Raw genomic sequence first — 27,803 nt, forward strand, 5'->3', positions numbered from 1 at the left:
GATAAGATTTTATATACGTAATATAACAGATGTAAAAACCATTATTTACATAGTGAAACAATAAATAAGGAGTAGTTTTTAAAAGATATACATCCTAAAACTTCAATGAAACATGGTATGATGAAATATTATGATAAATCAAATCCCTTGTTTCATCAGACAATACATAGGCCTACAAAGATCAGGACCAGTTTGTTAACTACGCTGAAATGCTTTCATGCGATTACTTCAGGTGGCAGTGAAGTGGTAAGAGACCATAAAGTAGTTAACATTAAATCTTGCCAAAGATGACAAAATAATTCAAGAAGCCACATTTCCCACCTCCAGGGCCTTCAAGGGAGGTGGAGAATGAGCAAACAAACAGAAGCAAATATTTCTCTATGGGTACATATGCAAACACGTATGTATATGCATGCGTATATAAGTGATGGCTCTCAGCAAGGAGACCACAAGCCTGTGCGCGCAGTGGTGGAAAACCAAGCTCATATTTCCAGAACAGAGACACACTGGGCGGCAGCAGGAGGCCTGACAGAGAAGCAGCACTGCTTTGGAAACTGGAAGCACATGTGCAATTGCGCCTCTCTGCAGAAGGATGGTTCTGGCAAGAGACTGCCATGCAGAATATAAACCTTTGCAATAGTCACAGAATCAATGGGCAAGCACTTTGTAGGCCCTGGATATGAGCATCTGCGAGGAATGGAAGCAAAGAGCCAGAGAAAAGAGCCCCCAGAATATTCTAGGTCCTAGAATCCAAGGTCAGATCAGGATGTTTTGGTTTTTTGTTTGTTTTGTTTTGTTTTCTATATTTTCCATTATCAGAACACAAAATTTTTTTTTTAAATTTTTTATTGTTGGCTGTTCAAAACATTACATAGTTCTTGATATATCATATTTCACACTTTGATTCAAGTGGGTTATGAGCTCCCATTTTTACCCCATATACAGATTGCAGAATCACATCAGTTACACATCAGTTACACATCCATTGAGAACACAAAAATTTTAAGATGATATGTGGATATTGAGATTTGTAAGTTATCCTCATCTCCACGTGCAGCAAGAAATGCAACTGTTACTCATCTTTACATCTTTGTTTCTCAGATAATGGGAAAGTTAAAAGGATTCTTAAAGGAACTATCTAGTTAAAACTTCTCTCGTTTACAGGCAAAGGCATCCTCATCAAGAAACATAAAAAATTTCTTGGGTTTTCAAGACGATAAGGCTATAAGGTAGAGAGTCATGTCCAATGACCCTTCTCCAGCTTCCTCTCTCTAAGCCAGTGCTCTTTTCTATGCCACTTTATTGAGATATCTTATCGTACACAAGCTTCGTTAAAATCTTATAGCTGCTGGCTGTCACCAACGTGATACACTATAATGCCAATGTTTTTTGGTTTTTTTTTTTTTAGGAACTCATGTTTTTTCTTTTTTAGGGTCCAATAATTTAAATCACATAGTATATAAAATTTAAGAGACTAAAGAGGAGATCTTATCCTGATAAACCTTGAGGGCATACTAATTCCTGTGAAGTCTACACACAATGAAAGTAGCTTAAACTTGTCCTGGACAGAAGGCAGATGGACAAAGAACTTTTGGGGCCTTGGGTATAGACTTTAGATTGATTGTTCAATCAGGAACATGGTTACAACGTAGTCCCCATGAAGGTATATAAAATATTTATTCCATGATATGTTCTTTTTTAAAGTTACAATAAAAAGAGTTCTCTTACACAATGCCCAGGGCCCACAGGTGACAGTGGCTGAGGAAGAAGCTGAACTCTGTGTAAAAATGAAGCTGAAACTCAGAGCAGGCATTTCAGGTTTGCATATGAAATCAAGGAAACACTATAAGGAAATATGTAGCCCAAGGTTATGAGACATCAGTGATTCATTTGTCAAGAAAAGGAGAAAAAAAATCAGAAATTGTTCATTGAATATTATCGGTCTCAAATTTTGCAATAGATTTATGACTTGATTTTAGTAAAGAGGGTAATAACAATGTCACTTAGGATGCTATATTTTATATGTGTAAGTATGTCTGTGGTTAATAGAATTCATCAGGCAGTAGGTCTGGGCACTATTTAAAACATGGGTCAGAGGGGTATTAATTCTATTCAAAGTGTCCATCTGTTGCTGCCCAACTTGCACGAAGGGTTGCATAGCAACCCGTAGTACTGCATGGATATGGTTGGCCTCCCTCTGTTGCTTTTGTTTGCCCTCTGAGAGAGTTACCCTTGATGGAGAAACAGTAGGTGTTCTTTTATTTATATATTTATTTATTTTTTTGGCTAGAGCTTGGCCTGGTGAGTGGGGGCTCATTATAGCCTGCTGAGCTAGATAGCATTGTGAGGCAATATCTGACATATGAATGTAATTTATCTTCCTGGCATGATTCTTAGTCCCAAACTGACTCCCAAATTCCTAAGACTATGGAAGTATAGCAATTAAAAAGAAAATACCAGGACCTTTTACTTGTATATCCAGGCACAACGCACAGCAAAGCAGGCAGAGAGAAGGTTCTGGATTTGGATTCAATTTTGTGGCACTTAGTCAAAAATGACAGTATTCAATATCAGCATAATTTTAAACATCTGACCCTTTCAACTCTATATACCATGAAAATTGTTAAGCTAAAACATTTTTCAAATAATCAGACATTCTTAAAGTTCTTTTTTGCTATATATATCAAATCCAAGCGTTTTCTTGACCATTGCTACATAATTTTTGCTGCTCAGTAAATTTTACAATGCATTTTAGCAACTGCAATCTTACTTTAGAAGATGCAAGTCTCCTGGATTGCTTTATTTTTAGTATCAGAAGCAGTTTTGGGGTGGAGCAAATAACTCCCATTCATAGACTAAAAATCATGATACAATTATGAGCCACTGATAAATAACACCCTTAATACATTATTAAAATTAAAGCTATCAATAAAGAATACTTGGGCTGAGGTTGTAGCTCAGTGGTAGAGCACTTGCCTAGCATGAGTGAGGTACGGGTTCGATCCTCAGCACCACATATAAATAAATATAATAAAGGTCCATTAACAACTAGCAAAAAAAAATTTTTAAAGAATACTTGTAGAAAATCAAGTTTGATTTTTTTGACAGAATTGAACATTGTATTTTCAAAAAAACTATTATATCACATTAATATAAGAATACAATACAATCAGGACACTAGATTATTTTCTGTTAACCAGTTGTTACATTTGGGGGAAGCAGAACATAAGGCTACACAAATATAGGGGAGAAGGCAGGGACAGAGATACACAAGTAGGCACCCAGACATGTCATAAGTTGAAGTAGAACCTAGGGGGGAAATGTTACAGGCCCTGTGGTCAAGAGCCTAGGATATGAATTTGACAGCCTAGGTTCAAATTCTGCCTCTGTCATTAACTAGCTGTGTGACCTTAATCAAATCATTTAGGTTGTCTGAAATTCAATGTCTTTACCTATAAAATGTGATAATTTTTCCTATTTTTAAAATTAAATAGAAACAACTAATTTCAGGTATTAGTATAAAACCTGGTTATGGAAATTCATCAATACATAATAGTTATTTTTCAAGTAATTTTCCTAAGTGTAAACACAACAATCAGAGGAGGCAGTCAGGTTCAGAGACAGGAGCAGAAGTCCTAGAGACTTTACTAAGGTGGACGTCTTCTTGGTCCCTTGAGCATTTTTAATGAGTTTTTGGAACACGTGACATCTTTCTTCTGGTGGAGAGTATTGCTCTTAAAGCTATTACTTAGTACTTTTACTAAGTACTAAGTACTAAGTGCTTATTACTTAGACACAGTCACTCAGCTAACAATATCACAATGTGAATAAGACCAAAAAACTGAAAAAACAAACCAAACCAAACAAACAAACAACAACAACAACCAAAAAAAAGGAGGAATTCAGGAAGGCATTTTCTTTAAAACCCAAAGAGTTATTCTTATGATACTTAAACTTTTCTAGATTCAGAGTATTCATTTTTAAGATGGAAATATGAATACCTACCGCCCTGAGGTTATTGTGAGGATTAAATAGAACAATGCATTAAAACAAATCCAAAAGGATTAGACACGGAAGTACTCATTAAATGGAGCCAGTAGAAACAATAAAGGGTATTAAGAGAATTTGTTTTTTTTACATATCAGTTTTATCAATTCTAACTCTATCTTTTCATAGTTTTCTCACATTTGTTTGCAGAATTACCTTGAAGAGAAATTTTCCTCCCAGAGAACACAGTTTTATAAAAATAACACAATATAGAAAATGCAGTGTTGTAAAAAGAAGCTTAAAACATCTTCTATTTAATATTTCCACTATTTATTACAACTACAGCTTAGTCACTGAAGAAAGTTAGGTATTAAGTGAAGTTAGTAACTGAAATCTTAAGAGTATCTAATATACAAATTGATTGTATGATGTCAGATTATGTACAACATAAAAGAGAAATATATTATTCCTAGTATACTACATTTTATACAGATAGTTCAAAATCTATTTTATAGGCTATATTCAATTTACCTTATATATTTATTTTTTTTAAATTTAAAATAGTCAAAAACTAGGAAGAAACTCTTTTCTTTATCTCAACAATATGATTATTTGCTGTGGAATTTAGATACAATGAACCTCATATATTCATATTACATATATACTCATATATTCAAAAGTTGAAAAGCTTCAATTTGTGTGATAAAAAGGTAGTCAAGATCAGGAATCTCTATTTTTTCCTATAATGTGTTTCAACAGTATTAAAGTTTTATTTTCTCATTATTAAAATATCACATGTCAAAAAGGGGGACATCTTGAACTGAAATCAATTTCCATGCACGTATGAGTTTGTCAGGATGAACCCAACTACTATGCATACCTACAAAGCTCTAATAAAAAAAATTCACATGTCAGAGATAGAATGCAGAAAAGTAGAGAAAGATTAACATGTCAAATGATATAATAATCTTATATAGAAAATTAAAATTATAACTTTTCATTATTCATATACATGTGCTTCCCTTCATTTCACATTTCCAAGATCCCTGTAAGGATGAAGCTGAGCAACAGCTCTCTTCCTATCCTACATTCCTCTCACAGATGGAGTCTCCGCCCACAACTTTGGCCATGTACTGGTGAACTTCCAGCTTTTCTCTCTACTCACCCACAGGAGGAGAATTAAGAAGTAGCATTCCTGTCTGGTGAGTTCTTCAACCATTTGACACCCTTCAAGTTGCATTAAACAGATGTAGTACCACTGCATTGAAAAGGCAATGTAATTCTCTCTCCTTATTTTCTCCCTCCAATTCTCCCAGTTATAAATAGGTTAATGCATATGTGCTGGAGACATATTCATCCTTAATCATCATTGCATGAAGACCATAAAACCTGATCTCAGTTGGGCAAGCTTCTCCATTACCCATATTACAGACACAGGATTCAAGTAGGAAACCTTTTTTAATTTAACACAAATGATGCCCCAGCAGGGGTCTGAGGGGTGAAAGACAATAGTGATTTAACCCTAAAGATTAAATGCTAAAGTAAGCCTCATATGCATACTTCTATCTCTTAATTGAGATTTTCCCTGAGACAGTGTCCTCACCCAACTCTAGGCAGGCAATGGTAATTGATAAAATGCTACCCCAGAGTAGATATGTTGGTTTCTTAAGAAATATATTCAAAAATCACAAAAATGTTATGAAATTGAAGATTAACATTTAACAGTTAAAGTTATCGTTTTATCAAGAGATGACTAGTCAAAATATTCATCTAACTCTACCTGTCATTCCTTGTGCCTATCTTTAATTAGGGTTTAATGTATACAGACACAAAGCTAAAGAAAATGCATGTCTCTTCAACTGGTCTTTTAAAACACCTTATGAAGCAATTTTCTTCTACATACAAAGAAATGGGAGTTAAGTAATTTTCCCAATGTCTTAAAATTAATACATAATGACCATGATTTCAACCCAGGCAGTCCAACTCCAGAGTTGTAGCTTTAATGCTATTTTATTATATTTTCTTCTTATGTTAGGGGTCTGAAGGTCTTATGTTAGGCCAACAGTCTGAAGAGTACAAATTATGGCATTGATCTTTTAATACTCTAACATAGATGTTCCCAAGTGAAAATTACTTTCACAATCAACTTAAGATCCAGCTAGCTGAGTTGTTCACCTAGGCATTAATTTAAAAAGGTTGAATCATGAGACATATTTTTGCTTTATTAAGAATCATTTGCAGGGCTGGGGTTGTGGCTCAGTGGTAGAGCACTCACCTAGCATGTGTGAGGTCCTGGGTTCGATCCTCAGCACCACATATAAATAAATAAAATAAAGGTATTTTTTTTAAAAAAAGAATCATTTGCAGACTGGGGCTATAGCTCAGTGGCAGAACACTTGCCTAGCATGTGTGAGGCACTGGTTTCAATCCTCAGCACCATATTGAAATAAACAAATAAAGGCATGCTGTCCATCTACAGCTACAAAATAATTTTTTAAAAAAGAATAATTTCATACATCTGAGTTGTTTTGTGCAGTGATGTGTAGAAGATCCAAGCAGAAAATCTGATCAACATCGTTTAAACTACAGAAAAGGAAACAGGGACACAAGAATGTAGTAGTAGACTGGTTAGCTAACATACAGTATGTATGGAGGTATGGATGTGTAATATGTCTTTTTTTCTTGCTGCTCTTAGTGTTTTATTTTATCACTGGTTTTCAGTAACTTGACTATAATTTGCCTTGCCGTGATATTCTTTGTTTCTTCTGCTGGGTGTTTGTGGTGTTTCTTGAAACTTGGGGTTTATAGTTTCTGCAAAACTCAGAGACACAGGCAGCTCCTCTAAAGGTATTTTTTCTCCACCCCCATCCCACCCCGGGGAAGCAACCCAGGCGATTCTTGCACTCTCCTGGCAAATATGTTCTAGAAAAAACCAAGAAACACATATAAGAGTTTGAGAATTTAGATTGTGATAAACATCTATAAGGATGGCTAGGAGAGAATTCATTGCCATAAGCATTGACCAGTCAAAGTCAAAAGAACAGTCAAAGTCTAGGAAAGAACACCACCAACTCCTGCTAGTAGTCTATTAGGATGACTCCTTGAAATTTGTACATCATATGGCTCATGGTAAATGAGGTTAAGATAGAAAGCACAAAATACACTATAGAAATCTCAAAAGGAAGATGGCTCTAGGAGGCAGAAATATTCATGTCACTTGACTGAGATATAAGAACTGAATATCTATCATTAAGACCATAAGAAATGTACTAGTGAGAGAGGGGAGAGATAAGATTTTTTTGAGAAACACTATTATTTCTCTTTCCTATAGGCTCAGTTTAACTATGGTAGATGAAGTCTAGTATCTATAGAGGTAATGGGGTCCTGGAATTGCAGAAGCCATGTGGTAGCACTTAAAAGTTGGAGTGAAATTAGATGTACTTCTGGGTTGACTGCTAGGTCCAGAATGACCTGCAAGGTCCTTCTATTCATAGGGATCTGTGGCATAGCTCAAGGATTATGAAGAATCTGGGGGCAAAATAACACACAGCATACCAAAGATTTGCTTCAAGTACATAATTCTTAAAACCTGAGATTGGGATAACAAAATACTGATACCAACTACTGGCATGGAAGGTCATTGTCATTTCTTCATTTCCCAAATCTGAGTTTCCAGATTCAGGACCTCATGATTAAAGGGAAAACCTGGTTGCTTTGTATAAACACCCTGCAACACCACAGAAGTTATTAAATATTCTTCTCATATTTCCTCAAAGCAACCTAAGATTACTTATCATGATACCTAAGTATTAAGAAAGGGGAACATCTGAATTTTTCCTAAATAGTGTTTGGGAGGAATTGAAGTGCCTTTATGATAGTTTTGTCGCAGAAGAGACTTATCAAGAACAAATTATAAAGTTTTTATTTAAATTAACAATGGTTAAAATGCATTCTCAAACACACTCATTGATTAATTCCTTAATCCTTAAATATATAATTCTGATATATAGAGGTAAATCTTGACAGAATCATCTTGATCAGTGGTATAAGAGCCACTGTGGTAAGAAGACCAAGTGAAAGGCAAGAAAATTCCCACTTCCTAGCCTAAATAGATAAATAGAAGAAATATTGAATCTGAGGGAAAATGCACAATAACACTTCCTTAAAAGAATTAAAAGATTACAGAGTAGTGGTCCCTTATGACATCATTACCGTTCCATTTGTCATCAAACAAAACAAAACAAAAACTCCAAAACAGATGAATTGTGTTGGACTATCATAAATCTAAAAGTACAGCAGCTGATGTGCTAAATTCAAACAACCAGTGGCTCCTATTTTGCAAACATTGATCTGGCAAATGCATTGTTCTTGAACCCTAGTAGGGTTCAAGCATTCACTTTTACATGGCAGAAGAGTAGTACACATTTGCTCTCTTTATCCAAACCTAATGTTAACTCTCTAACTTTCGGTCAAATTCAAGTCTTCAGGGACTTCTAATATCTTGACTTTATCAGAACATCATCTAGACACAATATACTAATGGATAATGCTATATGAACCTGTGAACAGAAAGTATGGAGTATCTTTAGATTACATGTATGTCAAAAATTGGAGAAAAACTTTATAAATATTCAGGATGCCATCACGATAGTGAAATTTTTAGTAGTTTAATGGTCTGAGACAAATAAGGGCATCATCTCTGGATATTGTGAAATATATATATTTGATTTTTGTTCCTCTTTCTTGGACACATCTCAGCTCCTAAAACTCCTAGAATCTCCAAGTGAGACTGCTAGTGTCTTCTGTATGCCAGTGAGATGTCTTGTGGCCCCTGGTTCCTAGATATCTGCAGGAGGGGGGCTGGTCACTAGAAAGATGATTAGAGGGTTAAGATTTTCAGCCCTACCTCCCAAACTCCAGGCAGGGGGAAGGAGCAGAAAGTTGATCTGATTGCTGATGGTCTGATTGTTATAATAAATCATGCTTATATAATGAAGTCTCTCTAAAAACACAAAAGACCAGGGTTCAGGAGAGCTTCCAGAGAGCTGGACAAGTGGGCTTCATGGAAAGTGGTGTAGCAGAGATGCATGGAGACTCTGCACCCTTCCTACCTGCCTAATCCATTGCACCTCTTCCAACTGGCTTCTGGCTGTTCATCTGTATCCTTTGCAATATCCTTTATTACAAACAGGCAAAGTTCAGTGTTTCCCTGTAAGCCACTCTAGCAAACTAATCAAACCCAAGAAAAGGGTTCTAAGAGGCCCGATGTTATAGCCTGCTGGTTTTAAGTATAGACCATAATTTGGGACTTGTGGTTGGTATCTGAAGTCGTGTGAGAGGGGGTCTCATGGAACCAAACCTTCACTGTGGGTTCTGACACTGTCTTCAGGTAGATTAGGAGCACCCAGCTAGTGTTTGCTAGAGAGTTCCTTGAGGCATAGAAAACAACCACCACCACATTTAATATCAGAGGTATTGTGTTCATGAGTGGTTCATGGGAGTAGGAAAAACATTGTTTTTTCCCAGTAATTTCTAAAGTAATCCTGCATCTGCTAAGAAAAACACTATATTTGTTGAATTCTCTGGGGTTTTAGAGGTAGCACATAGCACATTTGTTAATGCTAAACCAACCTATCTGTTCAGAAGGTAACCAGCAAGCAAGGTTCCTGTGGTAAATCAGACTGCTGTGAAAGCTTCCACAGAACTCAGATAGCATGACCCTCCAGATCTGATTGTGGTAGGGATAATCATGATGGTAACCTGCCTGTGAAGCCTTGCAAGCCCCAGTAGAAGCAATACAATGCAAACAACCGAAATTTCCGCCTCTCACCCCAATTCCAGGCATCATGTCTCCCAAGTCAGAGAGATTCTGACTGAAAAATAGTTCCTGGTATAGTACTGAGCACTCAATCCTGAGACATCAAAGAGATAAGAAGACTTGACCTACATTGACTAAACTTTTGAGAAATGGGAATTGAAAGCTAGCAGATAAATTATTGTTCCATTCTCTTCCTAAGCAGGCTCTCTTTCGATTCTGTAGTTCACATGGTCCTTTGAAGGACAGTCCTGTGAGACGAGTGATCAGATGCACTAGACCACTTAGGAACATTCTCAGTTTGGTCTGGCTTCTGTCCATTATCACTTTCCTTCTCCCTCACATATGCTTCCTGGGGGAAGCAAAGATAAGATAACTGTCCTGCTTCAAACTTTTCCAACTCTGAACACTTAACAATCCCCTCCCAATACTCCTTGCCTTGCAAGTATTAAGTATCTCCTAATACCAAATTAACTTGGTGTTCCTACAGGAAACATGTCGTCTTATACCTTTGAACATTTACGTGCTCTTTACTCTGTCCATAAGGCCATATTCATTTCCATGTAACTATCCGGTAGTAATTTATCAGGACGACTGCCTTCTGTGATTTCCTCCTGAGGGGCAGAGGCATGAGGTACAGAAATCCATCATTTACATTACAGGGGATTGTCTGGAATACCCTACACCACCAATGCAGTAGGAATTCTGCCACTCTGTCATGATCCTGAAAGTTCATGACATTTTCCTGCCATGCTCTGATATACATGTGTCATGCTGGCGCCTCTATGACAAACCAGACAGGTATTAGGGGAGGAAATGAAGGAGAGTAAATTCCCTTTGAGAAAATGGAAAGGCTATTTTGAACGTGTTCGTTACCTGGACCCTGGAGTTTGGACTGTTGACTGAAATAAAGGAAATCCAGACTGTCCCCTGACTGTGGACAAGAAAGTAAAGGATTCATTGAGAGTAGGTAAAATTCAGAAACATATGCTCTACTTTGGGAGGAAGAAGAAAGCCTGCAACTGCAGATTTCTGGCCCAGACTTTGAGAACTTGGAAAACTACCCAGCAAAGAACCCAAGGTTACATTTTACAAATTAAAGGAACACTGCCCATTATAGCTCAAGTTACTCGTATTTGGTCTGAAGAGTTATCACATTTGCAGTAAATTTCACTTTTTACTTGAGGTAGAATATAAACTGATGCCTCCTTTAGTTCAAGTATTTTTGAGTGCTTTATCCCCACTAACTTGCTGTGCAAGCCACTTAGATGACAGAGATGAATCACAAGGTCTTTGCTGTCAAGGAGCCTACAGTTTCAATGAGACAGAAACCAGTCCTATGGGTAACAACTGGATAACATAAGTGCTATGATCAAGGTATGCCCAGGGTTCTAGGGGACACTGGGCACCATGCCTGGTCCAGTACAAGAGCACAGACCCTTGCTCTCTAAAGTACAGCAGGTCAGGAACATCATGGATGATGATCAAGATTCTGTAGCAAGTAGGATCAACAACAATTGATACAAAGGCTGTATGTGATCTCAGAGTGTTCTGCTGCAAAAACGCCCAGGTTTAAAGGAAAGGCGGGCCCAGTTATTATAATTTTCAGGGGTCTTTCTCTTTGATAATTTACATTCTCTTTTCTGCTTTTTTCCAACTTAGTGAAGACTCCTGGGTATGATGGAGTTGTTTCTATCCCCTGTTGACCTTCACTTTCCATTTATTTGGTCCATTTTCTTCTAGCATTTAAAAAATGATCTTTTACAGCTCTGTTGTCTTAACGAGGCAGCCTCTTCTGCTGGTATTTCATAAGTAAACCAACATTTCCCTTCAGATCCAGCACCTGGGATTCTGAGACTACTTTCTTTTAAACTTCCCCCACACCCACCTGCAGAAAACATCTCCCTCCTCTCTCATTACTCATTCTGTTTGTTTAAAGTCCTGTGCATGAATTCTCCTCTGCTGTCCTATGTGGTAGGCAGGAGGGAGAGATCACTGTCCATCTGGATTCTTGCCTGTGTTCATCCTTTTCTCCCAGGAGTGAGCACACATTATTAAGACTTTAGACTCCTTTGAATTCTGTTTGATATTGAATGGGGTTGTTTACTTCACAGTTCTGGAGGTTCGCACATCTAAAATTGAACAGTTCATAGAGTGGGAGAACTGTATGTGGCTGTAGTCTTAGGCCGGAGTACATTTGGATGGAAGGAGTATATGTCAACTAAATGCAGGTAGCAATGAGCACATGTGCTCTGAAGGCAGACGAGCAAATTTGACTCCTTATTTCCTGCTGAACATAGAGCCTCTTTTGTCTCAGGTTGTCTTCCAGCAAACAAAGAAGCCACTTGGCCACATATAGCTCACGTTTTATTTATTTAGTTCCCCCCTGTAGCGTTTTCAAACCAAGCTGCGCTACACGAAGGAATCATGTCTACTGATTAGCAAGGCCAGACTGTTGCTTGGGAAGTTTCCCTGTGACCTCTGTGACGGATTAATTGTTTGCCATAAGGAAGTCTCTTAACCTTGTGGTATTTCTCTTTATATTCTCCAAATGGAGGATAATAATGCTAAGAAAGAAAAATGACTTGAAACTCACAAATGAGAAGCATCCTTTCAACGTCTTTGTACATATTGAATTCCTGTTACAATAACAGTACTATTTGGTCTGGTTTAAAATAATTCAGGAGAGTTCCAGAACACTGCTCTCTGGACAATAAAACAATTTTTCAAATGTTACCATTTTGTTTAAATGTACTATTTCACTTAATGAGTAATTTGTGATCAAATGTATTTTAATTCTTCTTACTATCTGAATTAGTTTTTAAAAGTAATAAAAATATGATTTTCTTCATAGTAGGAGGTTGATAATACAGGTATACCTTGTACAAATGGCAAATAAATATGAAGTCCATTCCAACAGTTTACATCTGAAATATAAATGAACAATACAACTTTAAAATGACAGTGTTTAAGAATTAGCACATGACTGTGTCTTATAGAAAATACTAGTCAGAAATGAACATCCAACACAGAAAAGAAAAAAAACAAAGGAAAGAAAGTAAGCAGTCTACTGTTATGACGGTTGAAATATTGGTTGCAATGCCTTTGAATAAAAAAAAAAACTGCATAGTTTACAAATAAAAAGCTTGTGACGTGCTTTGGTACCATGAAAGATACTACACAGAAGTAGTGTTTAGAAAGCTAAAGGAGCTCTATAAATGAGTGTTGACTATAGAAGAACACTACATAGTAATAATGTTTCCAGAATGACCATTGTGTTTGTATGCAATGGCAATCTTTTTACACATGCAGATTTGGAGGTTAACATTTATTAAATTGGAAAGCAACTTCAAGCCACTGCAGGGGCATCTTTAGGAATCAACATTACCATGGCATGGAATACTTTATGTGGCTGTAGTCTTAGGCCGGAGTACATTTGGATGGAAGGAGTATATATATATCAACCAAATGCAGGTAGCAATGAGCACATGTGCTCTGATCCAAACTATGGGACTCCACCTTTTGACAGCTGCTTCCCCAACCAGAACCAGACCAGGAACTGCTGGAAAAACTACCTGACTTCCCCAGAGGGAAGACCGGAAAATGACCACAAAGTGGGTGATGTCTGTGTGCAAGTGGCACATTGCATGTGGACAAGCACCTCAGCCCCATGGTTCTCAACCCAGGATGACTGCCAAGCATAAGACACACTTCCTGGGAAGACCTGAACCAGCTCCACTCCACCTCTCCTTTCCTCTGTCCTTCTTCCAGAGTGACAAAGCAGTCCTGGGTACATGGTAGTCCTTACCCTGGGACCCTGAATCATGACTCAACAAAAACTCATTAGAAATGTCTAAGATTGGAAAGCATTAGAAAACTCTTATTATAAAAGTTATTGTATTTCAATTAATTTTTTAAACTGCAATGCTACATGCTACTCTTGTATAAAGCATCAGAGACAATGCTTGATCATCTTTGGACAAACTGCTAGTCTGATGAAATAAATTTTTATCCACCTGTATGAGCTTTTACTTCTTTTTTAGCCTCTTGTGTAGATTCATTGTACTTCAAGTGCAACAATCCCAGCTTAAATTGGTTTATATTCTGTGTTTTCACTGGAGTTTTCTTCATTGTTTGCACTTGCAATGTTACTCTGAGTTGAAGCTTTGACACTATAATTTTTTGTAAACTACATTTACATTTAGCTATTTTCAAGCTATTCACTATTTGTTAACTAGAGAAATAACAGTGACAATAAAAACATGCAAAATTAATAAATGGCAACAATGATATAAAATGGGATGAAAATGCTAGGGTAAATGAACTTATGCTATTAAATGAGCTCACACAAAATGATCAAGCATTCTTATAGTAGATACACATGATTTAAGAATTATTGACACAACATGCATAACTTTGAGGACATTATGCTAAATAAAATAAGTCAGTTACAAGAAAAAAGACAAATACCGTATGATTCCACTTAAAAAGTTACCTAGAAAAGTTAATTCATAGAAACAAGACATAGAATAATGGTTGCCAGGGACTGTAAGGAGGGAGGGTTTAATGGGTCTAGAGTTTTAGCTTTGAAAGATGAAAAAAAATTCTGTAATGGATGAACAATTATGCAGATGTAGTTAATAGCAATGAACTATGTACTTAAGAACATCTGGAGCTGGGAGTAGAGCTCAGTGTTAAAATGTGTGGTTCGAACGCATGAGACCCAGGGATAGACCCTCAGCACTGCTCCTGCCCCCATGACACCAAAAAAAAATAAATAAGAAGATTGATGATAAATTTTATATTATGTGTATTTTACAACAACTAACACCTTTAGGATATTATTTATTAATATTAATATTATTATTAATTAATATTAATATTATTAATTTAGGATATTGTTATTAATTAATATTAATATTAGTAATAATAATATGGGAGTTCTGTGAAAGTTTTAATAATATCATTGGGGGAAAAAAGTGGCTTCATTTCTTGTTCCTCTGAAACCACTCTGTAGATAACACCAATGGGCCGTGGGCCGTATTCAGACAGTCACTCATGACAGGAATCTTGTGTTCCCACTCCACTCTTGTTCCTTCTCTGGGGAGGAGTATGGATGTCAACAAAGTAGAAGATTTTGAAAATAAAGAAAAATTATTAAAAGGTCTATCTTCCCTGAGGAGTAACTTTTTTTTCCTCTTATAATGATTTTACCTTGATTTTACCTTATAATGATTTTATAAAACATCTTGAAAATGCACATACAATGAATTTTATTGATAAATGCATATCACTGGAAAATACATTCATAAGCCAACACTAAAACTTTAGTACTTGAAAGAAAATGAAAGAACCTTCCCCTCTTAACCTAGTCACATTAAAGCTACACTTCCGTCAGCCAGCAACATTGATTAATGACTAATGCAGAGCACTACATATGTTCTTTGAGTTCAATCAAAATAGAATATCTTGCTCTTGCCTTTAAAGACCTCTTTTTCTAATAAATCTCCATTAACACAGAAGCAATGAAACACATTCAGAACTCATAGAGAATGCACTAAGGTTTACAGAATCAATAGGCAGGGAAGTTTAAATAATGGGGCGGCAAAAGGGAGCCCAGAATAGAGTCAGGATGTGCTAGTTTTAGTCTCATTAAAATATCACACGCCATCAAGTTTTAATATATATAGTCCAATCTCTGTAGAAGACCAGAGTCAAGGACTGGTGCAAACACACACAATGAGAGTTCAATCACAGATGGTCTCATTGATGTGCTCATTGTTCCTGCCCTTGGGAGGCCCAGAAGGAGCTGCCTCAATGGCTTCTGAGGCTGGAGGATTCAGAACCAAAGGAATCAGGAATATATCCTTTGGGTGCTTTGACAGGAAACAGACAGCCTCCTTCTACACTCCCATTCTGAGGAGAGGAGAAGGTTTGTGGGGCTGTGATGATTCACCCACTATGATGATTACCATACCTTCAGAACTCCAATAGAGAGACCTGAGCCCCAGTAAGTTGAGAAAGAAAAGCAACAATCCATCCAAGGAAGATCAGCAGAACCAACAGAACCCAGGCCCAGTCAAGAGAGCAGTTTGAGCAAAACAATTGACAATTTGAGTAAAGAAGTAATAAGAACAATTCAAGGAATCCAAGTACAGCAACAGGAGACTGAAGATAAGCGACTTAATACATGAGTCAGAGGTACAGAGGAGGAGCATGGAAAAATCAAGGGCAACAACTGCTTCCAAAGACATAATGTGAGAACACAAAGAAATGAAAATGAAGAAAGAGATGATACTTGGAGAGCTGCAGGAGACCAAGGGTAGAAATTGAATTTCCATGAGAAAAGGAAAGAATTGGAAAAAAATAAAGAAAGAAGTAATTAAAGAAATGATAGATATAACTTTCTGTAAGTTGAAGAATAAATTCCTCTAGTCTTCAGGGCAAATTGAGAAAAAAAAATTCTACACATGTTGTATACAAATTTTAGTAAAAATTTCTGAACTCTAAAAGACAATGAAATATTCTTAAAACTTTCAAACAAAACAACTCAAATGAGAAAAAGAAACTGACAGGCATTGAGCTTCCATCAGCAATATCTGAGAGTAGAAGACACTAAAATGACACATTTGGACTAAAAGGGAAGTTATTACAAGCTATCACATCAAAACTTTTTATAAACCATTTTAATTAAATATGATATTGGTATAAAATAGACAAATATCAAAAGTCTAGTAATTCCAGAAATAAACCTATATACATAAAAAAACAATATATGATAAAGGTAGAAGTTTAACTTTTTAAGAAAATAACATACCTGGTCACTGGTTTGTACAATTATATTACAAAAATTCAAAACAAAATTCCAGGTTAATGAAGGAACTAAATTTTTAAAAAATCTGAACAAGATATTTTCAATTCAGATGACAGACACAATAACTAGTATTCATAGCAAAATAAACTAGAAATAACATGAATGTCCATCAATAGGGAAATAACGTGAAAACTTATGGTCCATATTTCAAAGATTATTATGAAGCCTTTAAACATAAGTTAGAGCTATGGTAATTGACTTAAAGGATTTTTTGCTAGTTATGAAGTAAAAAAACAAACAAGAAAACAATAAAACTCCAACAGAAAAAGAAAAGCTTACACTCAAATTTATAGAAATTTGAAAAAAGTGACTACAACTATTATTGGAAAGCAGGAAAAGGTATGTGTTTATCCACTAATGTGAAAATTTTCAAGTGTTACTTTTTTAATTGAAAGTATCTAGATTGTTTAATTCAAATTCAATTGAATCATAAAGGAATCAAATGCAAACTCCTATTTTTTTCTGCCTTAGACTCTATTTTACAAACAAAAGAATCAAATAGAAAAAAATAACTATAGATTATATTTATAATGCTTATAAAAGAGGTCTTAATTTTTGAATATGAACTTTCTGGGATACCCAAATTGTCCTGTTCAAAAATACACATATATCACATTCTTCTTGGTGTAACTCTCTGAGCTCTATAAATAACACAGACATCTGTGCTCCAAGAGTTCCTGGCATAGTTAAAATCTCTTTACCTTTGAAACCCTTAGATACAGATACTGGCATCTTGTGAACACTGCTTCTACCTTCACCAGCATTGCAGACACATTGATACAGTACATGACATGTGTGTGATTTTTAATGTGCTTATTATTAGTCAGAATAGACATGGCTATGCTGCCATAACAAAGTAACCCTGGATTCTCAATGTCTTATCAAAACTAAGGTTTATTTCTTACTCCTACTATATGTGCTTCAAGATTTCACTCCAAGTAGTCATCCTAAGACTCTGGTTCTTGGAAGCCCAATTGCCTTTATGGAACACATAGCCTGGGAAGGCCCCATGAAGAGCCTTTATTTAGCAGGGAAGAAAAGTTGTAGAGGTTCCCTTACAGGAAATTAAGTTCTTCAGCTTGTCTGCTCTTGACTTGTTGGACAGACTAATCACATGTTGCCACCTGATAATGACGGGCTGTGAAGGAGACTTGCCCATGTGCTCAAAAGGAGGTAGAACTAGAACTAGCTGATCCCTTGAATTCTTTACCAGCATTTTTTTTGACAATGGGGATTTTGTTTGTGTTTACATTTTGCTAAGATATGAGCCTAAGCCATAGAGGACAGTAGTGGAGGAAGAAGCTACAAAATAAATGTATTTGATAAAGAAATTTTTACAAAGGGAATTTAGATGCCTGCTGAAATGGTTGAAAAGAAAAGAAATGGAATGTTTCCTGGTGGCAGCTCTAGAAGAATTGGATGCTATTTAAGTAACAAATAAGGTATGGAATTAGGTTATAAAAACAATGTGTAGGAATTGCAAAGGAGGGACAAAAGCGGCTAATAAAGATAAAGGAAGCAGAGAAGGCTGCTATCAAAGTGTGGCAGCACAATATGACATTTCCAAATAGTACGGTGGAGAAGAACAGAGCTGAATACGGTTTGACTGCTCAAACTGACAGTAAGCAGCTGTGGCTGCCACTGAGTCATCTGTGTATGGCACACCCTGAGTACTGTGCTGTAATTTGGCATCTCACATCTTAGGATTTAGCTTGAAGTCAGGCAGTTAGCTACAGCCAGAATTCTGAATAAGATATTCGTTTGCTTTTACTTGAAGTATTGAGATCTTCCTGAAGTTCTTTCTTTTCTAAAAATACCCGTTACACAAGCATAACAAGAGAGTTCACATATGTCCTTGAATTAACTGCAACAAATGCCATATTGTCATTTTTCAGAGCTATCATCAGACATTCCACTTCATACCCTATAATTCAGGCAACATGCATGATAGAGATTTTTCCAGTGAACTACATCAATAAACAACAAAAACCAAGAGCACATTTCCCAGGAAAATTAAATGCTAATAGGACATATCTACTCATTGCTTATAAAGTTAGATATAATAATATAATCCAAATCTTTAAAATGCATATACACCTTGTTACCCACTACTAATGTATTTTCCCTATCATGGGTGACTAGCTTTCCTCCTACTATAATTATTCTAAATTATGTTTAATATATTGCTTGTCATTTGCATCATATAAATTTTATTAACCATTTACATAAATGTGCCATTATTATATCAACACTTTTTTAAAAATGTTCATTAAGTTCACCTTGGAATCAAATTTGAGAATATATGCTAATATTTTATCATGGACAAATTTATGTAAGTGGTGATGTTTAAACACAGCCATTTGAGCAGAAAGATCAATGGAGGAAAAAAAACAGGGGAGGGAGGAGGCAAAGGGGAAGTACTAGGGGCTGAATTAAAGCAAATTATATTTCATGCCTTTATAATTATGCCCAAATGAATCCTAATGTTATGTATAACTAAAAAGAACCTTTTATAAAAAACAGAAAGATCAATAGAGGAAGGAGATGGAAAAGAGAGGAAGAGTGGGAAAGTTAGGGAGGATGGGGGTACTGAGAGGGAGTAAATCAAATTCCATGCATGTATGATTTTGTCAAAATAAACCCAACTACTATGTATAACAACACTACTCTAATAAAAAATAAAAATAATAAATGAATAAATACAACCATTTGAGAAATCAAATTGAAAAGGAATTGATTAAGCATTGCTAAAAGCACATTTTCTGAAAAGTAAATGTTTAGGAAAAGAGCCAGAAGCTGCTATATCAGATAAGCAAAGCTCTAAGTAACAACAAGGAGGTAGACACACACTTGTTATTTCTAGCACATCATCCACATGATGAGGAATTTAAAGTAATGGAAGTATTTAAGTGAAAATTAAGAATTGGAGAGAAGTTCAGTGGATTGGACAATGAGGAATGAAGGGAAGGGAGGAAGAAGAACAAAGGAAAGTCAGTGGAATAAGTCAGACATAACTTTGCTGTGTACATCTATGAATTTACCACAGTGTACATCCACAAGAAATTAATTTTAAAAAACAACTATGGGAAAATGGCAAAAAGACAAATAGAGGGAAGAGATAAGGAGAAGTACTGGGGACTGAATTAGAACAAGATATATTCCATGCTTTTATAATTATGCCAAAATAGATTCTACTGTCATGTGTAAAGGATGACTAAATGATTAAATGAAATATAAAGCCCAATGAAAAATAAAAAGAGAAAATGTGAACTAAAAGAAAGAATTTGAGTTTTTTAATTATCTGTTTAAAAAAGTAGGATCAATACAAAAAAATATATATCGCTCCTTAGATGTAACTATTGACATTATTTTTCACTAAGAAAAACTGGCACTTAGCTGTTGTAATTCAGAATACACAAAATATCCTTTGTAGATTCTTGTCCTTATCTAAATACCTTCGATTAGATTATGGTGTTCCTAAATTCTTCAGCACTCTGTCTTAATCCTATACTACCTTCATTCTCATCAAACTCCTAGGGAGAGAAAATCCAATCCCAGGCTTTAATTGCTATTTGTGTGCCAATGGCTTTTAAATCTTATAGCTCTTGATTGAGTTTTCAGCCATCAGGACATCAACATCTCACTTCCCCACAGGTGGCTCAAACTTAGTTGCTTCTATATTAATCTGACATCCTCTATCTCCCCCAACCCTACCTTGGCCTGAAAAACCATGCTTTAGCCAGGCGCATAGTGCATGCCTATAATCCCAGCAGCTCAGGAGGCTGAGACAGGAGGAAGGATCATGAGTTTAAAAGGGCCTCAGCAACTTAGCGAGGCCCTAGAAAATTCAGTGAGATCCTGACTCTAAATAAAATACAAAAAAAGGAGGCTCAGTGGTTGAGTGTCCCTTGGTTCAAACCCCAGTACTAAAAGTAAAAAAAAAAAAAAAGGAAAGAAAATACAAAATGCCCCAATAAGAATTGAAAATAATATAAGTGTCCATCAATGATTAACTTAGAAAGAAAGGGATGAAATCACTTCCAGTTTCCGTGTCCTTCCTGTGTTTGTGACTGTGTGTGTGTGTGTGCATGTGTGTGTGTGTGTTGTGGTAATAACACAAAAAAGATCTTCCCTCTTAACATACATTTAAGTACACAATACTATATTGTATAGATGTTGAGTTGTAAAACATATTGTTAGAATTTATTTACCTTGCACATTATCTTTGTGCCCAAAATAATATATAATTCTTCATAGCAAGGTGATTATCATACTTTAATTATATAAAAATAGTATTCATATTGTATTGTTCCTACATAGAAAGACTTTAGTTTCTCTGATTTAGTTAAATAGTATCAGTGAAATTTGAATTGTACACAAATAGAGTTTTAGAAAACCGTGACCTTGAGGACTTGATACTGCCACTGTTGGAGAAACTCAACTTCTTCCAGAAGAACCTAGAGATGATGAATAAATCCACATAGATGAGGAAATGAGGAGGTGAGGAAAAGGATAAGCAGTTTCCCAATGGGAGAAAGAAAGAAAGAAAGAAAGAAAGAAAGAAAGAAGGAAGGAAGGAAGGAAGGAAGGAAGGAAGGAAGGAAGGAAGGAAGGAAGGAAGGAAGGAAGGAAGGAAGGAAGGAAGGAAGGAAGGAGAGAGAGAAAGAGAGAAAGAGGGAGGGAGGGAGAAAGAAAGGAAGAAAGAAAGAGAGAGAGAGAGAGAAAGAGAGAAAGAGGGAGGGAGGGAGGGAGAAAGAAAGGAAGAAAGAAAGGAAGGGAGAAAGAAAGGAAGAAAGAAAGGAGGGAGGGAGGGAGAGAAAGAAAGAAAGCACATTAAAGGAACCCTTACAGATAACTTTACGAAATTAGGAAAGTGCAAAACAATAAAAAAGTGTTGGAAGGTGACCCAGACTTAGAAAGAATGACAATTTACCAAGTCATCCATAAAATGTTTTCTTAATATTATAATTTGTAGGAGGAGAAGGTGGCCAGCACTATTCAAACTACTCTTATGAAGTTTTTACAAAGAAATAAAATTGGCCGGGCACAGTGTCGCATACGTATAATCCCAGCAGCAAGGGAGGGAGGCTAAAGCAGAAGGATCGTGAATTGGAAGCCAGACCCAGTAATTTAGCAAGTTATTAAGCAACTTAGACAGACCCTCTATCTAAATAAGGTATTTTCTAAAAGTGCAGAGGATGTGTCTCAGTGGTTAAACGCCCCTGGGTTCAATCCCAAGTACAAAAAAAGTAAAAAGAAAAAATTAAGAAATAAAAAAATTATTTTAATTCTTGGTGTTTCTAATGTTTTTAAATTATCATGTGCTGGGGGCTGGGGCTGTAGCTCAGTGGTTGAGCACTGGCCTCACATGCATGAGTCACTGGGTTCAATCCTCAGCACCACATTAAAAAAATAAATAAATAAAGATATTGTGTCCATCTACAACTAAAAAAAGATTTTAAGAAAAGAAATTATAGTGTACTAAAGAAATGTTCATTTTATTATTTTGTTGTTTACTATGCATTTTAACAAATAAGAGGTTTTTAAAAATCAGGACAAAAATGGTTAAAGATCATAGAACAGTCATAATTTTTCTCATAGATTATGAAGATCATTTTGCATATTTCCAGTGTGTGAGCCAGTTTTTGGATTCCACACTATCATGACAAGTGAGGACCATCTGCAATTAATGTCTCTTTCTACCACTGAACCTTCATTATTGAATCCAAGTAAAAAAACCAGTGCCTGGAACAGTGCTCCATGAGTACCTATTGAGGTGAAATGAAAAGATATGTCTTTAATATATAAACTCTTAGCATCAAGCCATAGCAAAGAAAATCATCTAAAATATAGCATTGTTTGCCAGATGAAAAAGTCAGAAACAATGTAATATCTGACATAAAAGGAAATTTTCAGCAAATTATTACATGTCTTCATAGTAGACTATTATGCAGGCAGAATCTTTATTAACCTTTTGTAATAACCTAGAAAATGAAAGCCAGGATACAAAATTACATGTATATGATTTCAGAGGTAAAAAAAAAAAAAACACAACATGTTTTTAAATAATGAAAGAATGTAGAATAAATTATTTTTACTGTTGTGTGTCAGCTTTTGTCTTCTGAAAAGCTCATGCTAAGACTGAGCTGGGAGTGCCAGAGGTTTATGTGGGGCTAGTAGGGGAGCACTTTGGGGGTGTTAACACCCATGGAAGAATAAAGAGAGGAAGGGAGAGTGAGCAGCAAAAGTCTCCCTCAGATCCTGGTGCAGATCTGAAACCTGGGGAAAGAAAGTAGGGAGAGAAGGCAAGATTTTGCAAGGAGAACTTCAGACCACTGTGCAAATCTGACAGTTTCTGCCAACCCCAAACTGCTCATCAGAGGCATCCTATTTGGAGCAAAAATGGCCAGAAACAAAACACAGAAAAATTCATGAAAATTCAGCGTTCAGTTGTTGCAAACCAGGAATGACTTAATTAATATCTGCCAAAGCAAAGTTCTATACTAATCTTCATAGTTGATTGTGAAACAGTGAAAACAGTTCCAAGGAGAAAACAATGTGCCCAATTTCAGCATTTCTATTCAACTTTACAGTAGAAACCCCAGCCAGAATAGAAAAGCAAAAAAGAGTTGAAACGTGTAACATTTGGAAAGGAAAAAATCAAAGTCATTCTTATTTGAATATGATACAAATTACATAGAAAACACAAAAGAACTTGCAGATCAATTATCAGTCTTAGAAAAAAGACAACTTACTGATTTTTTTTCTTAAAAAGATACACAATTTAGTAGCAGTCCTATACAACAGTAATAAATATTTAAGAATATGACAATAAAGACAATAATTTACGCTAGCATTAAAAGGTATAATGGTGATCAAGGTACAAAGTTTCAGTTGGGAGAAATAAGTTCTAGAAATCCATTTGTTTATCATGGTGACTACAGTTGATACTAATGTATAGTATACTTTAAAAATTGCCAAGAGAGTAGAAATGTTCTTACCATTACAAATAACAAGTATGTAAGGAGATGGATGTGTTAATTGGCTTAATTTAATAATTTCATAATGTATACATATATCAAAACATCATACATCTAAAAAGACATAATATTTGTCAATTATACCTTAATAAATCTGGGTTTAAAAGATAATATAAAGTGTATCATGATAAATCTACCAAAAGATCTGTAAGATCTCAATTGAGTAAACAAAAAAGCTTTCAGAAAGGCATCATAAAACATCTAAACAAAGAAATATAACACACTCACCAATTACAAGACTCATTATTCCCTAATTCATCTATAGATTCAATGCAATTGTTATTATAATATTTTTGCAATAACAATTCCAACGGGTAAATTTTTATGCCACTAGCTAAATCTATTCTATAATGTTTTTGGAAGAGAAACATACCAAGAAGGCAAGACTTTCACAAAATAGAAAAATAAATAAAAGGACTTTGTTTACCAGATATCAAGACTTATTCAAAAGTCATCACAATTAAATTAAAGTAGTATTGCTCTAGAAGGGAGTATTTGACAATAGAACAGAATAGAGCACCTAAAAAAGTCCACAGGGGGAAAAAAAAAAAGCCACATGAACTGACCAGTTCACGTGGGGAGGAAAAGGAGAAATTTTCAAAACTGAGCTCCAACATTGGGTGATCACCATACAAAAATTTAAAAATTAAACATTAATTCCGATTGGACTAATAGGTGATTTTATTAGAATTATAACACTATTAGGAGACAATATACATTGAAACCTTTATGACTGTAAGGTAACTAATTCTTCAATAGGAAAAAAGTACAAATAATAAAGGAACAGATGGATAAATATTATCACATTAAAGAGTGAAAATTCTTTTTTTTTTAATCCAATGTCACCACAGAGAGGAAAAAGACAAGCTGCAGACAGAGGAAAGATATTTATAGCACACATAAGTAAGAAAGTATTCTGTTAGAATACAGAAAACTCCCACAAATCAATAAGAAAATGGCAAATACCTCCACCTAAGAATGGATGAAGTCTTAAACAATTCACAGATAAGGAATCCAAATGTGCTGCTAGAATATAAAAAGATGCCCCGCTAGGGTTAAGGAAAAATGCCAACTCTAACCACACTCCCCACATAGCTGAGAGTTATGCAATTTTACAGTTTGAGGGCTTTCAGAGACCCTCCCTTGCGAGGGGGGTGCACATCTATCAGAGTCGACTAATTGCATAACAAGCAAATGCAACAACTATATAATGATCCAGAAACTAGAAATGTTTTTCTTGTTTACATAAAACCAAAATAGATGTCCCAATTGTCAAGTGGCAGGGACCCAGTTTCTTTTAATCTTGTACAGAGCTCTGTCATCTTCAATATGTGGCATCTAAGACAATCCTGGGGTGGTCTCTTGTCAGCCAGCAAAAAGAGGGAAAGAGTTCAGGGAGATGACATATGGGAGGATTTTCTAGGCCAAGCTTGGGAGGCACAATTTCTGCTGTTTAAATCCCTTTGCAAAACACTTAGGCACATGGCTTCCTGGAACTAAAAAGGAGACTGCTAAGTGCAGTTTACCTGTGTGCATAGAAATAAGAGGAAGCAGTTGAACTCATCACATTGTGCAAATCATTGAGACTACTTTACTAAATAATTTGGTGAAAACTAGTAAAGCTGATTCTGTACATACATAACTTGTAACTCCATCTTGCATATATGGGTCCCAGCAGACATGGTTGGGAATGTCATGTTCATAAAATTACATAAATGTGACATATCATATCATATCATATCATATGCTATAATAGAAACTAAACTAAATGTCCACCAACTTTAATGGGCAAATGATAGTATAACCTTACAATTGAACATTGTATAGTAGTGAAAATTAATAAGTTATTGAATGAATCTTGAGAAAACACACACAGGAAAAAAACAAGCAAAAGCATAATTCTAGTTTATGAAGTGATTTTTATTAAAAACAAAATATGCTTTAGAGATATAAATAAATATGAAAAAACTATGCAGATAAACACAGGTTCAGAACACTGGTTAATTGGAATAGAAAGGGGCCAGGAGAAAATGAGAACATTTTTTATGATAGGTAACAATAGTGCTATTTTCTTTAAGCAGGATGCTGGTATATGGGTGTTTATTATGCCATTTTTCTTACATTTCTACATTTTACATATATTTTGTTAGTGTTCTTTAGAAGCTATTCTGTAGTTAATTTGTAAAGCAGTTTTTAATATGAATTATAGTCCTTGAAAACTCCTTTATTAGAAGATTATTCAAACGAAATACCTGCATTTGTAGAACTATGAAATTGGGTCTTGTTGACTATCTTCAGTATTTTGTACCATCACAGTCATCTCTGTTCTGAAGGTCAATAATTACTGTTAATTTAGCCATTAGACCTTAATTTAGTGAATTACTGAAGTTAAAATCCATGTTATCTTGCTATTAAAATAATGTCCTCACTGACCACAGACCTAACTTTGATTAGAATAATATCCTTGTCACAGTAAGCCAACAGCATAGCCTTTACTTTGTCTCATTTCACATTGCTTTGCCTTTACAGTTTTATTCTTAGAAAAAATTGTTTTCATATTTCCACTAAACACTTTTTCCTTGCTTCCCCTTTATTTTAATAATTATCTTGGCAAAATTCTAATTATTAACTCTAGTACCAGTATTGTAGGCAAAATAATCAATTCAAATTTTAACATGTTTTGGTGTCTTTGTACTTGAACTGTAAAATTTAATACAGTGTCCCATATTGAACATTTCTGCTACAAAATGGCACCATTCCTTCCTTACAGTCTCTCATTTATCATGATGAAATACTTTTCTCCCAATTAATAATTAATACAATTTTAGCATGAAGAGATTCTGTTTTATACCACATGATTTTATAATAACTGCACTTCACGAAAATATTCTTCTCAGAAAACTGAAAACGTTGCAGCCCATAGTAAATTATGCAGTCTTCCTAATTGCAGACACTATTTAGAAAATATTATGTTAAAAAAATTTTAAATAGGTGACAATAATTTTCTGGAATAGGAAAAAAACCCTCTTCTTTATTAAACTTCCCTTAGGTGAGAATTCAATTTGAAATTCTTCTTTAAATAAATAAAAAGGAGGAAGTAGATCTACTATTATTATTTGTGTTTATGAGAATTGCTTAAATTGCTGCCTTAAGATATCCCTAAGATAGGAAGATGTGGGAGAAGATCAATGGATACATACCTCATAGATATATACATAGATACATAGATGAAAGATCGATAATCAATGATTGATAGATGACAGATAGATACCTAGACAATAGATGATAGATAAATGGCAGATAGGTAGATAGATAATTTTTTTTTTTTATTTTGAATTTAGGTCACTGTCTGTATGTAAAGAAATCTATTGTACCAGATTTCTTATTTGGGTATGGGAAAGTCCATAATAAAATTTGTGTGCCTATTGCTCATCTCAAAATGCCAGACCTACCCCAATAACAATGGGCTGCAAGATGCTGAATAGACAATCTAAGGCTCAGCAACTGAAGAAACCACTCAGTTCTGCATCAATATGCCATTAACCTCCAGAGGCAGCTTTGGGGAATTATAAAGTTGCTTTGATCAAAAATTCCCTGAACAGCCACACCAAATACCGAAAATATTTATTCATTCCTCCATGTTTCAAGGCCAAATCAGTTTTCTAAAGGTACTCTTAACTAGACACACCTTAGAACTGCCAGATGACCAAAGTTAGCCTCCCCAAACCTACACAGTTTAGAGCCCCTCAACTGGATATAAAACATAAGGAGACTGATCTTGTGGGGAAAGAGGTCAGGTCTGGTCCCTCACTGCCTGCGGCCCCCAAACGCAACATTGCCCTCAAGTCCCACTTAGGACATTGGGTTACAATGTCTTACCCTCTAGGGAAAAGCTACTGTAAAAGGACACCACACTCTTGGATTTCCTCCACAGGACACTCACCACAATCCATGTCCCTCATGCTCTCCTAGTTTGCTGGGAACTTATAGCATGGAGTTTCTGCTCCTGGACTAGGATGCCTTGGGAGAACCTTGGAGCAGGACTTAGCAGTTTATCACATATCCTGAACAATATGAATGTTCCAAA

Source organism: Marmota flaviventris, chromosome 4, assembly GCF_047511675.1.
Source record: "Marmota flaviventris isolate mMarFla1 chromosome 4, mMarFla1.hap1, whole genome shotgun sequence".
In the NCBI taxonomy this organism is placed as follows: domain Eukaryota; kingdom Metazoa; phylum Chordata; class Mammalia; order Rodentia; family Sciuridae; genus Marmota; species Marmota flaviventris.